Source organism: Athalia rosae, chromosome 8, assembly GCF_917208135.1.
Source record: "Athalia rosae chromosome 8, iyAthRosa1.1, whole genome shotgun sequence".
In the NCBI taxonomy this organism is placed as follows: Eukaryota; Metazoa; Arthropoda; class Insecta; order Hymenoptera; family Athaliidae; genus Athalia; species Athalia rosae.
Window position 1 is genome coordinate 2,370,384 of NC_064033.1, and position 14,183 is coordinate 2,384,566.

The following is a 14,183-nucleotide window of genomic DNA, read 5'->3' on the forward strand; positions in this document are numbered from 1 at the left end:
TAGATGATTTTGGCTTTCAGATTTGGATTCCTGAGGTCAGAATACATTACAAATGGGTCAAAACTTCCTTTTTGGCCCAAAAATCCAAAGAATCCAAGGTATATCGATTGGGATTTGTGGCGATTTTTGGGCCAAAAGTAAAGTAGTTTAAAAATTGATTGTATTACACTTTTCTGACGTATTTTGACCTCAGGAATCCAAATCTAGAAGAAAAATTGACCTATGTCTAAAATTGACCAAGTTATCGCTGATTTTCAGCTTTTTGGGGTCGAAAAAAAAAAATTCATTTTTTAGTCTATATTAATGTAATTTGAGCTCAGGAATCTGAATCCAGAAGAAAAATTGATCTATCTATGAAATTTATCGAGTTATCGCCAAATTATCGCATTTTTTGGCATAAATTTGAGGATATCTCGAAGGGAAAAAATCGTAGCTCATTTTGGACAACGGATTCGTGTTCCTGCGGTCAAAATACATAAGAAAAGTGCCATACGATCAATTTTAAAAAATAAAAATTTTTGGTCAAAATTTGAAAAAATCGTAAGGGGTACCCCTTGGAAAAATCTCAAATTTTGACCGAAAATTTTTATTTTTTAAAATTGATCGTATGGCACTTTTCTTATGTATTTTGACCTCAGGAACACGAATCCGTTGTCCAAATTGAGCTACGATTTTTTCCCTTCGAGATATCCTCAAATTTATGCCAAAAAATGCGATAATTTGGCGATAACTAGATAAATTTTATAGATAGATCAATTTTTCTTTCAGATTCAGATTTCTGAGCTCAATTTACATGAATATAGATTAAAAAAACAATTTTTTATTTTTGACCCCAAAAAGCTGAAAATCAGCGATAATTCTGTCAATTTCAGAGATAGGTCAATTTTTCTTTCAGATTCGGATTCCCGAGGTCAAAATACATAAGAAAATCATATTAAACCTAATTGAAAAAAATATTTTTCTCTACCTCAAAATAGATAGAAATCAAAGGCTATAGCCTTCGGAAAATCGTCGAGTTACTTCACAACGCAACACCATAGCATGAAAGAAAAGTAAGGGTAAGGTACGAAATGTATTTTCCCATTCCCTGCCATCTCCAAATTGTGACGTATCCGACCGAAACCGTACTGTTCGCAACGGACGAACGGAAATCGCGGCTGTGTTTCAGCTACGAATAAGAATTCAGGCGTTGGATATTCTACGGTCAAGTCACCGGACTCCGTGATACTCCGTTGGTAGTTTAAGTCGTCGGTGTATATAACCGAGATGGGTATAAGATGTATGTGGGCACATTATTATTTCTACGAGCGTAGGAACGGAGTGAAGCCCGTAGTATCCCATACCGCAAAAGCAGTTACTCGTTCCCTACGTCCTCCCGGCGTCCTCGAGGTACCGGGAGCCCGGGCAGCAGGATACGGTCGCGTACGATTCTAAATACCCGCGCAGAGCAGCGTGCGGGGATGAGTCCGGACAGCGATAGGAACGGCGGGAGCCAGCCAGCAGCAGCAGCAACATCGGCGAACGCGGTAGCAACGTCAGCGACGGGGTCCGGTTCGGAATAGCGGGGGGGCATTCAATGCTGATTTCTGCTAATTCCAGGAGTAATGTAGTGGATTCTATTGCTACCGTACAACTGGTTGGCTCCTACGAGTCATACTATACGCGGTGCCTGTGCCGGTGCCGGTGCCGGTGCCGCGGTTCACCTTTCCTTACGCAATGTCCTCAAATGGTTCGGGCGCGCGCGCTCGCGCTCGCGCTCGCGAGTAAGCGAGTAATTGTTTTGCCGTGGTGTGTATTATAGGTAAGAGAGGCCCGTACAAACACACTCTGTGAAAGGTAAAGGGCGATTCGTCGGTGACGATGTAAAAGTTAATGGACTCCTCCATTCCGATTTCCTATAAAATCGAATCCGCGCGGTGTCCCAGCTTCCGAGTTTCACAGCGATTTTCGGTACGATCCGGCGGCACGTGAACGCCTGACCCGGAATAGACCCAAATTCGTCGTCCACCTACGCGTACGGTTGTCTCTTCAACAGTTTCGTACATGACTAACGTCTTGTTCGAGGGCGATGAATAGTCATTTATTGTAATGCGCCTTCTTCTCGCCTCTCCCGTGCGGGTCCTACTCGCGGGCGAGGCTGGAATAGAAATTGTAGGTAGACGGGGACCGGCAGAAACGCGCCAGGGAAAATAGCTGCTTGTGGTAAGGTATAGGATATAATAAGGTGGGGTCGACGTGCACGTAATGCACACACGACGCGTACGTCTACGTAAGTAACGGATCGAAGCGAACCGAGCGTCGTTTATACGACTAGCGGCCGATAATTAGTCTCGTGCTCGTAAAACGGGACCCCGGACTTTCTTTCGACGAAGCGTCCTCGTCACCTCGCGCTGGTCGGCGCCGGAAAAAATCACTTCCGTCGACGATAGTCGAGAAAAATGTCGTACCGAAGTGTCTCTCGAGTAATTCGAAAATCGATGACCAGTAGTTGCTCGAACTATCTCAATTTCGTTCGAAGCGGACGACGATGCAACGACTAAGTCGACCGGGGGCGGGGCGGGGGGGGGGGCATGCGAATGCAGAAAAGGTTGAAACGCTCTTTCACATTATATTTTTTTTTTTTTCTTCTCTTCATCTTCTCTTTCTCTTCACTCGTTCCCCGATTTCTCGGAGTGCGCCGACGGTGTCGGGGGGGCGGGAGTACACGAGCGAGTCGTTTGCCTAATAATTGATACGCGACTCACGTACAAACCCTCGTCTCGTTAACACCGAGCGAATGCCAAACCAGAGACACCGTGAGCCCGTTGAAACCGCGCGTGCAAACGATTCCCGCACTTCACTACAAAGTCCGACATAAGTTTAAATTCACGATCTTCTTTTCCCCGACCACGGAGTCGAGGAGAAACAACTCCGACGAAGACCCGCGCGTCGAACGGCATCCTCCGACGGAGGAGGGCGGATCCGCGCGCCCGTCCCGCAAACCGTGACACGGACACGTTCCCCGTGTCCCGCCCGCGCGTTTCCTCGTAGCTCGTCGAAACGGAAAATTCCAACGGACGTTGATTTCATATTTTCCGTCAAAGATTTTTTTCTTTGTCGAATTTTCCGAATACCTGGCGTACCTACAGGTAGAACGACCGCGTTATTACACGCGGTGAATATCCGGTCTTCGAACTTTCGGAATGTGGAATCTGTAGCGTACGTAGCAGTGGCTAGGCGCCTTTCCTCGAGCGGTAAGTCGGTTGTCTTAAGCCGCCCTCGACGCCCTCGACGTTGTTTCAGACACCCTCGACACGTTTGACACCTCGGTTTAACATCTCCTGACCATGTAGGGTACGGCCGGTTATACCCCAGGCGCCTCTGTATCGCGTTCCTTTATGAACCCGGCAGCGTGTCTCCGAGCTTTCGAGGATATTCCGTCCGTGGCATGCGAAACGGGCGGCGCGTTACGTAGCCGCTGAGAGCGGCGAGGAATCGCGCCGTACGCTCGACAGAACAGTAGAGACAACGGGCAGTGGAGTCGTCGTCGTCGTCTTCAAAGACAAGATGAGATGCGCCCTTGTACCTAAGAAACGTCCAATTCCTCGCCGCGGTATTCTCGGCTCTCTCTCTCTCTCTCTCTCTAACAACCTTATAGATAAAAGCGTAAATAAAAATCGCACACAATGGCATACCTCGAGTTTCCAGCGTTGGCGTTATTTGTATATATGTACCGAATACCGTACCGATTCTCTTCGTTCGATTGCATTTTTCTCGATTCGAAAAAAAGAAAAACCAAAAATAATTAGAACCGCCAATTTGTTGAATAATTCACTGTTCTCTTGGGCGTGAAAAAAAAAAATCAATCAATCGATCGATTCGAGTCGGTGGGAGTTTATAAAAAATCGTTAAGGTGCTCGGAGAGCTGTTTTTACGCGTACCTACGGGTATCTCGAGGAGCGGTGAATTTCGATCGATATCCGTCGCTCTTGCGGCATTAATAACGATGATAATAATAACGTCCGTTCTTCAAACGTATGGGAGCGTGTTCCGAACGTATTATAATAATTTATGAATTATAAACAGCTTATAACGCTGAGTCCGAAACGTTTTCACATTCGCTTGTGTAACGTGTACGGTGTGTGTACACGGTGGTATTATAGACATTGCAGGAGAATCGGGGGGGGGGGGGGCGGGGGGAAGAGGGGGCCGGTGAGCGCGCGAGGCAACGTTGTAGGTGTGAATAATAACCCGCCCCTGGCTCTGACTATCGGTTTCAATTTAATTAACAGCCTCCGATCGCCATAACTCACTAATTATACGATTTCAGAAGGTACGCGTACAGATAACGCATCGGTGTATAACCGATCGACTCTGGTTCGCCAGTCGAAAAGCAGGTCTTCTGAAAATCCTCGCTGAGAAAAATTGGATTGAGAAGCAAATTGAAAAAAAAAAAAGAAAGAAAAGAAAAGAAATCACTTCCCGCGGATAAAAATGATCGGCCGTGGAAAGAAGAGAGAAAAAAAAAAGAAGAAAAAAAAATAAATTTATACGCGTACGTGCGATCCTCGCGGTAAAGCTTTTTTTTTATCAATTATCGTCGGTCGTTAGTTATTTATTATCATACGCAAGTTGTGCAACGAGGGGTTGAGGTTTGCGGCCGTTCGAGAGCGCGATAACGACTCTTTCAATTTTAATTAACATCTTATAGCGAACTAATACCCGCGCACGAGCGTCTGGCAGCGTTTGTACACAATATCGCGGGGAGTTTCAGCGGTGAGCGTTGCGAGTACGGAGTCAGACACATCCCGCACTTTCACCGATCGTTTCAATCTACGAAAATGCCCGCCAAGAATCGTTGAGGAAAAAACTAAAAATCTGCAGACCACGACGTACGTCGAACGATCAATTTTTCACGTCTCGCGAATCGGCGTCGATCCTCGTGCCAAAACGGTGTTTTCGAACGAGAGCGAGAGGTACATTACAATTCGGAGTTACAATGATGAAAAAATAACGAACGTCCGAACGTTATAGCTGTACCTGTACGTAAAGGGTAGGTACGGCGATTCCTTTTAGATTTATGCGGGCGTCGATCGAAAGCGAAGAATCGGTTCGAAACGATTTATTAATTGCTCGTTAGCGCGGCGTGGCCGGCAATCGAGTAATGCATATATCATTTATTGATTTGTTACGATAATTATCGTTATAAGTATACGTTAATGTTTCCTACCGCAGCTGACCATAACCGGGAATATGCAGAGCGCACCTATGTTACGTGTATGTATGTGCAGCCGGCTACGCACGAAACGTGAAAATTTCTAACGCCATCGATCGGGTTCTACGTGAGGCGTTATTAAAAACCGTTGAAACAGTGCAGTAACGCGCGTATCACCTTGCGCGTGATATACATTACTTCGACTTTACACGTTCATTTAGGTAGAAGCGAGCGAATTCTCAGAGCTCCGTATTACGTAAATGTAAAATAATTTATTGCAAATTCGTACGTGGAAATAATCATATTTGCAGCCAGTTATTACAGCGCAAGTTTAGACTAGAGACATTCGACGGAGGGGCAGGAGGGAGGGGGAGGGGAAATAGATAAAAGTTGTGGGTTAAAACGTGCATGGGTGGGCGTGGGAGGGCGGGCGAGAATATCTGCGGTGAAAGTTGGCGCGAAACTATTTAGTAATCGGTTATTGTCATTATCGTCCCACGCTGAGCAACCTATGCGAGAGTCCTATATCATCGTCGTCGACTGATTAATCATTATATTCACATTCTTCGTGGCGCAAAAAAAAGTCGGAGGGAGGGGAAAAATGGTAAAAAAAAAAAAAAATGATTTCATTCCTCCGGCATCAGCGATACGGTCGTACGGGGATGAAGAAAAACCCGTTCCCGTAGTGGCGGAGAGAAGAAAATTGACCAAAAAAAGATATGTATTATATATATACATATATTCCGGGCGATGTAATCGTGTTTCGGTTGTATGAAATTTAAATTTAATGTGTACGTACTTATATTACATTACTACACGGAGGTTGTGGGGGAGTGATGGGGGGGGGGGGGGACGGGGACGAGGCTTATCGAGATCTGTTGAAAAATTATGCGATATCCCCTCGGGGGGCCCGCGGGAATAATATCGCGAACACTAAACAATGCACCGCGTATAATACACGTGGTCATGAACATCGACGGCAACCGAATTACCGAAATTTATGCCCGAGTCGATCAGCATAATTGCGGCATTACACGATAACATCCTATAAATAAACTTATTATTATAATCATTTTATCCGACGTTCTATTCATATCCTCGTAAAACTCCTCGCCACGCGTTTCCGCGCTCCGTCAGGTCGGATACTATGCGTGGTCCTCGCTGGTAAATTCAATAATTATTATCCAACGTCGACGCAGAAACCGCGTCGGATTTTCGTCCGCGGACTAAATCGAGACGAACGGTTTCCGGTATATTTTCTATTTTTCTTTCTTCTTCTTCTTCTTCTTCTTCTTCTTTTTAATTTCCCCCCCCGTTTCCTTTTTTCTATTCGTTTCAGCGACTATTTGCGCATAGTAGGGGATCGGCGAGTGGGCTAGGTCTGCATTCCTGGGTGCGCGTGGAGTAGGTACGTACGTACGTACGTCGTCTATCGTCTAGCCATGCGACTCGTAGGTCGTGCGTTCAAGTGTTAAAGTAGCCAGCCGTTTGCCTAGGTGCCAAGGTAGGCAAGGACGTTGCTTAATTCATTAGACCGAAGCCGCGGAGCCGCTGCCGTAGCGAGCCGTAGCGAGCTACGCGCGGAAAAATCGAGGAGCGTGAAAACCCGTATTTTTACAGCTCGTGAAAAATAATAACTTCGACGTTCGCGCGCGCTCGTATATCCGCAAAAGGAGCGTGCTATACACACGCGGCGTCCGAGGCCACGGGGGATCCGCGGACTGCCTCCTCAATTCAAAAAGGTATCATCAACAATACGAAACCGCGAGTCGCGAAAAATTATTATCCTCCTCGCCGTACTTAATAAATTTTCGAACGGAATCCTCCCTCCCGACGCAACGAAAACGTGCTCAGCTTTCGAATCGACGCGGTTCGCGTCTCGGCTTATAGTCCTGATAACTCGCGTACTCGCTCACGTCTACGGCGAAGTTTTACCTTTGAAATGTTCCTTGATTCAGGAGTACCGTCGCGCTCGGTCTTCGGTCCGAGTTTTGTTTTTTTTTCTTCTCACCTGCCGCCGCGGAGCCTAGCTCTCGGTCGAAAGGTCGGTCGCGGGATAGAGAAACCCTTTTGCTTTAGATTTACCACAGCTTAAGGACATATTTTAGAAAACCCCACGTGCGCGCACACGCTCGCGTGTGTATAGGTATACAGAGGAGAAGTTTATATACGCACACACTTTGCGTGAAAGTTACGAAGGACGAAAAGGGCCACGGCTTTTGAAAAGCGAGCTCGTACTTTTATATATATATATATATACATACAGACATCGCGTAAGCGATATATAAGCGGCTTGTGTAGAGGAGATCGTGAAACTACTCGTGTAGTTACACGTGTAAGGTAATATTACGTTTTAAATTTTTTCCCTCCTCCTCCTCCTTTTTTTTTTTTGTTTTTTTTTTCTTAATACCCTTTATACCTTCCACGTCTCGCGTTCTTACCTTAGCGTCCGACGAGCAGAGGAACCGTCGTGCGTCTCTGATACGTATCTAGCATGACGCATCGCACCCTCGCCACGAATTATGGGGTGTCTAAGTATTTATCGCCGTTCCGACAACTCCTGCAACCTGTTATGTTACACACGTTGGAACGTTTTACGTCCCACGCTTCTCGCCGTGGCTTCCATCGATACACGCCGCGACGTTTATTACACGAGTCCGCTTTCGTACGAATATTTTCCGTCGACGAAAAATTTTTTTCAACGGTAAAAAATTTTCCGCCTCGACAATTTTTCGAATATCCTCTCGTATCGCTCGCTCGGGTCTTCGTCCGCCGGTTCGATCCGGGGGAATTGAGACTTTTCAACGTGGCGTCTCCGTTCGTTCGCGAAATTAGGAAGTACCTCGCCGTTTGTCAGGGCTATTGATGAATTCGCGTACGTCGGTATACTGTCAATTAAAATTCGTTTTGGATCGTACGTCGATCCGTGTCTCGTTACGATTGGCTATTGATCACCCGAGGATTCCCCGTGAAACACGGCTGAATGAAGGAGACGCGGAGATTGAATAAATGCGCGCGGAGCGGAGCGGAGACGGTGCTTATTCACCGAGTTCGACGAGAGCCGCGGATCGATCGTCCTTCGCCACGAACGATCGCTTGTAAAGTGGAACGATGTCCGGGATCGGAAAGAGAGTTTCGGAGTTTCTCGAGTGACCGGTCAAACGACCAGTTGGCGCGAGAACGAGATAGTTTCGGGGGCACCGTTCGTCAACGGTTTTAGCGTTCCACGGGACCTCCGCACCTAATCGTCCCGTCTTTCCCAGCTGCGGAAAACTCACCCCCGTCTTCGCTTATTACCTTTCACCGCCGTCTATTTATTTTTATCCAGAAAAAAAATCGAGACTGATACCCGTCCACCTCCGGTCCACAACTCCGGGGGGGGAAACTACATCCCGTCTATCTCCTCGCCGCATCAATTACGCGTTTACCTCTTTTGCGGTCGCATTGCCCATTTAAGCCGGAGTCTCCTCGTAGTTTCTTCTGGACTCGGGCATATTTTTTTTTTTCTTTTTTCTTCTGGTTTCTTCTGGTTTTTCTTTCTACTCGTTTTTTTTTGTTGTTGTCATCCTCAACCGGACGGTCCCACAATGCTGACGTCACATGCCCGTCTCCTTCTTCTTCTTCTTCGTCTTCTTCTTCTCCCCCATTTATTTCCACGGTATTTTCCAAGTTTTTATTTTTTTTTATTTTCATCACCGATCCGAGCAAAAATTGAGGGACTTCGTTCGATTCAATCCGTTTCTCCGCGATCCGTCTCTTACCCCGGTAATCGTTACTCAGTTCCGTTTATTCGTTCTTCGTTGTACACGGGGGGGGGGGGGGGGGGAATTAAAAAATGTACGGCGGGTGTGCGTGAGCGGTGTAATCAGCGGGTTTGATCTATCCAATTAGCGAGATATCCGAACGTTGAGTGGGTATCTGTTGCGGTACAAATTATCGGTAGCTTCCGATTAATCTCTACGTCTTAGCGGCGTACGCTAAGAGGGTTGGTACACGCTCGGGTTCCCCGCTGTTGCTGGAAGTCGCGGATTATGAGCGGTGCACACGCCTACGCGACGATAATTCATCGCAATGCAGGGGGTAAATTTAATTGACAAACGTACTGCACGGTCATAAGTTGTATCGGGCTTAAGCGTGTGTACGGGGGTTTTATCCTACGTGCGTTCGGAATACGGGGGAATTGATGGACTGGAATTGCGGGAGAAGGCGAACGGGCGGCAGCGATCGCAGGCGGCGGGACGCATCGGGCCCGAGATTGATCCTTTCTCTCTTCTTCCTTTTCGAATTGGATTATTTATTTTTTTTCGTTTTTCTGTTTCTCCTCTCGGCAGTTTCCCCGCTCACTTCCTTCAATCTTTATTTTCGACGTATCACCGCGCCGGCATTCGAGAGATGCGTTACCACGATTGCAATTAGTGCCACCGCTGCGGGAGTTGCCTCCGACCAGAGAGAGAATACCCACCCCAATCAAATGTAATGCGAACGAACTAACTTAATGGACGTCGTTTTCCTCGTACCGAGAACGAAGGGATCGCCGTACACCCGATAGATAAAACCGATACCGAATCTATTGACCGTGCGGGTAATTATAACTTCGGGTACACATGACGGTGAGACGGTAATACACTACGAATACCTGTACCTGAGACACGCGAGTTCGGAAGGTACGAAAAATTTTGTTTCGGTTCGATGTGAAAGAAAAAAAAAGAAGGAGAGTCAAAAAAGAAAAATCGTAAATCGCGAGTATTTTAGTTTGAGTCAGGCTCATCTGTCTTCCGGTGTTACGAGTCGACTTAACGGTAGGATGAGTTTCGAAAAACGAGAGGCGCGGGGTAGGAGGGGAGGTAAAAAAAATGAAAATTACCGCATGACGCTGTTGCAGTACAACTTAAAGTTACCGCGGGTAGGCGGTTAGAAGCAGTAACAAACAATCAGGAGGGCCCCTTATAACCGTGATTTTATGTTCCAATTTGCAAACGTGACGTTTTAAACGACTGCGCCATGCGCTTGGCGCGCCTTTATACCGTACCGCAACTCCGCAGAACCGTTTCGCAATTTCCCGTGCGGATCTCTCGGTATATTTTTTTCTCTTTTCTTCTCTTTCTCTTTCTGGGTTTGCGCTGTTTTTTTTTCACTCCTTCCTTTTTCTTTCTTCTTCCTACGATCGCGTACGGGGATCGGAGTTTCAGGCGCGATTCGATGCGCGAGTGGGACCCCTTTCTTCGTTTTCATAAGTCCGCCTGGATTTCGTTGTACGTCTAATTCGATCGGTAAGTTTTTCTCTGTTTTTTTTTTTCAACGGGGCTCTTCGATTCTCCCGGCCGTCGGGATCGTCGAGAGGTAAGTAAGGGGAATATCGGGATCGTCTACTTTTGAAAGCTATGGGTCCTCGCCGGTACTGCCTCCTCCCCGTTTTAAGACCCTCGTTAAATAATAATTTACCGCACTTCCAAGGGGGAGGAACGAAAGCGCTGATTTTATTACTACGATGCAGCTTTAAGAATACTATAGCTAATTATTCACATTTATTGTTCGATCCGTGATGTTTATGGTTATGTAAATTATTATACTCGTAATTGCAGAAGAGAGCCTCTCAAGACTCCCGAGCCCTCGAGAATACTGGAAGAAGAAGTTCTTTCTTTCGAGTGTCCGGAGACGCTGAAAAAATAAAATAAATCGGACAAAAAAAAAAAAATGATCAAAGTTGGGGGAAATTCTCGATCGTCCGTTTACCGGAAACCGGTAAAAGATCGGGACGAAGAGAAGACGAATAAAAAGTAGAAAATGAATAAAAAAAAAAGGAGGTAGGTACCGAGAGAGGAACATGTAAAGAGAAAAAAAAAAAAAAAATATGTACCGCATTACGTGGTCATAATCGTGGTCGAGAAATCTTGGACATCTGGTAAGTAAATGTGTACGGTGAGATTTAGGGGGTCGGTAGTAATGCCCCAATAAATTGTACCGTTTCGTCAGTGGGGTCAAAAAAACACCGAGATCTAGATGAACCCGAAGATCGTATCTGTGGATTCTTGTTTTGTAAATTCCTAGATATCGCCGCTCATCTCCGCAGCTCTTTCTTCGTCTACGAGGGAACGCGCGCGCTCTACGAGATCAAGAGGGGAAAATAGGACGGGGAAGAGTTTTACCCACATTACGTGGGATGCCGGGAATAACTTTTGTCCGCAACACGAAAAAACCCCCCTAGAAAATAAAACCGAAAAAAAATCGTAGGTGACCAAAATCGATCCCCTTATTACATTTCGTATGATTTTTTTTCTCCGATTCCAAACAAACTTTGACTAGAAAATCGATAAGATTCTCGTTTATAATCATAGGTACAAGGCACCGCAATTCTATCGGGAAATCTACACAATACCCTCCTCTGTATCGCCGCAGATACCGGAGTGTCTAGAATTATTTTTTTCACCCCGATATCTCCCGTGCCCCTAACCGCTTATCGACGTACAGCACTGTACAAACGACTGTTCTATCTCTCAAAAAAAAAAAAAAAAGAAAAATGAGAGAAACGAATGTCGAAAAACCGAATTCGATCGAACTCATTTTAAAAGTTACTCGTCCGGTGTAATTCTATTTCGCGTGTGCCCTTTCGCTCGTATCCATCCGGATGTGTAACAGCGTCGCTCGCAGGGTGATTTCGTTTTCGGAAATCTGACTATTGTAAATGTTTTACGCGGGTAACGTGAAATGTTTGTAACTAGTTTCTGGGCGGTTAGTAACTTATCGGGCGGTAAATGTAATCAGAACTGTTAAACACGAGCGGGACGTCGTACACGTGCAGGGGGGCAACGGTCCCTTCGGACGCAGGGCATCGGAGACACCTGTGCAGCTGCCGTTTGTGCGCGGTTAAAACGGAATCAGTGTAACGATTCCACAATTTCCGTGGACGGTGAATGTAAACGGCGATCAAGTGGAAGCGGAGGCGAGGAGGACGGGCTCCTCACCGTTACGAGTACAAGCGTTTTCATCTCTCCCGGTGAATCGGACGGAGTTGCTCCACACGTGTATATATATATATACGTATATTCCGGTGTGAAGTGAATCGGACAGTTCCGGCTCGTCCCTTAATTACATACCTTATGCCCGTACGAAGCACACTTCGCAATGCCGCGACCAGCGGCCTCACCGTCTCGTTCCAATGTAAACGTAAGTTACATTTACACCAAGCGGATCGGGCATCAACGGCGGCGGTGGCGGCGGCGGCGGCGGCAACAGCTGCAGTAGGTATTTCTGGATTGGTTATTCTGTTATACTGAAGTTGGATTAACCGAGAGATAGTCTCTCTCTCTGTGTGCAGTTGGAACGTGGTAATAGTGTTGCTGAAAAATTTGAACGTTGCAATTAGTTTTCTATTACGATCGTCCGATAGAAACTTTACCTTGGTATTCTCACATTGCTAGAATATAGCCGGGAGGCGGACGCGCACGCCGAGTCGCAGTAACGCAGAAAAGCTTGACGAGCTCTACGTCGTTGCGAGTATTATATATATATATATATATATAAATTGAAATAGTAATTAAGAGGAACTTGTATAGCTCGAGGGTTGAAAGCGAAGAGGGCTGCTGGCGCGGGATCATCTTCCAGTTATGAAGAGCTAATTAACGTCGCCGATGATTACTCGTGCCATTAAACGAGGATTGATTACGATCCCTTCTCTCTCGAGTGCGGATCGGGCGTTTCGAGTTTGAAAAATTTTTCGAAAAACTTTCTTTTTTTTTTCTCCATCGTCCGTCTCCACGATACCGTACGCTCGAAAGGAGGAGAATAATAACAAAAAAAAAATAAATAAATAAAATCAACGAGCGAACGAAGTGCTAATGTCTTCCGGCGAGACCCAACAGAAGCTTCGGCTCGAGACCCCTGAGATATGTGTACAGGTGTTCGAGTGGAGGTATATAAAGACGTCTCTCGGTGGTTTGCCGGAGCCGCTTGACGATCCCAGGGTGACTACTTCTTACGCGCGGTGTTACGGTCGGGCTCATTAATCGTCCTCTTAATTAGTCTCACTATTAAACACCGATTAATTGTTAGCAACGCTAATAGCGGCGAGGTGGAAGGCGCACCGGGCACCGGGCACCGGGCATCGGGCATCGGGCATCACCGGTGGAAACACAAAGAGCGAAGCAATGCCGCCGGGTCTTCGTACACTGAATTACTCGATCCCCTCCGGACACGGCTCGAGCTATTTTCTTATGCAGGACATCACCGCGTGCAGCCTTCACGGGAGATCACGCTATTACATACCCGGCATGTACGAGTTACATGCAGCTTTCGAAAACGAGTGCAACTTAAAGGTACGCGCCGGTATAATAATACACTGGCGAAGAAAGATATTTTCCTTCTGAATCAATTTAAAATAAATTTGTCGAAACCCTTTTTTAGCCGCAACCAATAAGGAGATTGAGAGTTTATCGTCGGTTATCGGTCTATATATCCTTTCAACGTACGTACCTATATAACTATAAACACTCGCAATCGATACCGGTGTATCAATAATCCGATGAATGCCTCCGGCGTGGGAAACTTTTACCAACTGCAAATATACGAGTCCGGAGTGCTTTCGTGTCCGTGTGGGCGGTGGAAAATTTTTCAAATAAAAACTAAAAACGAAATCTTTTTTTCCCTACGATTTTGTTTTTTTTTTTCATTTTTTTAATCTATTTGAGCTGGCCGGCGGACTCGGCCGAAGGATTTGTTCCGACGAGATGATAGTACGTGCGTGCAGCGAAGTCCCGGAGTACTGAAGTTGGCGTGGTTTTTATAGCGTGAAGTACAGGCGAAGCTGCGGGCAGTCGGCGGATATTATAGTACAGTAGGCACACGGAGGGGCCCCGGCAGCAGTGGATAAAAGCGAGAAGGATCTTAAGGACCGCTAAGACTTAATTAGCCGGACTACCCTCCGCGGGAGAGTCTCGTTACGACGACAAAATTATCCATGGCCAGAACCGCGACCGATACGCTCAGCGATTAA

The 14,183-nt window shown here is 46.4% G+C and overlaps 1 protein-coding gene across 9 annotated transcripts in view; it reads right to left on the reverse strand.

Moving 5' to 3' along the window:
• LOC105691047 (heat shock 70 kDa protein cognate 4-like) overlaps positions 1 to 14,183 on the reverse strand; it is a 96,484-nt gene that overhangs the window by 68,003 nt on the left and 14,298 nt on the right. For 5 of the 9 annotated variants that reach the window (XM_048659963.1, XM_048659961.1, XM_048659953.1 and 2 more), the window contains one exon: positions 7,598 to 12,531. The exons of 1 other annotated variant lie outside the window; for it this stretch is intronic. The gene's annotated coding sequence lies outside the window, so the exon portion shown is untranslated. Of the gene's footprint in view, positions 1 to 7,597; positions 12,532 to 14,183 lie in introns of those variants that run through there. 3 more of the 9 variants (XM_048659958.1, XM_048659956.1, XM_048659957.1) reach the window with 2 other exon arrangements.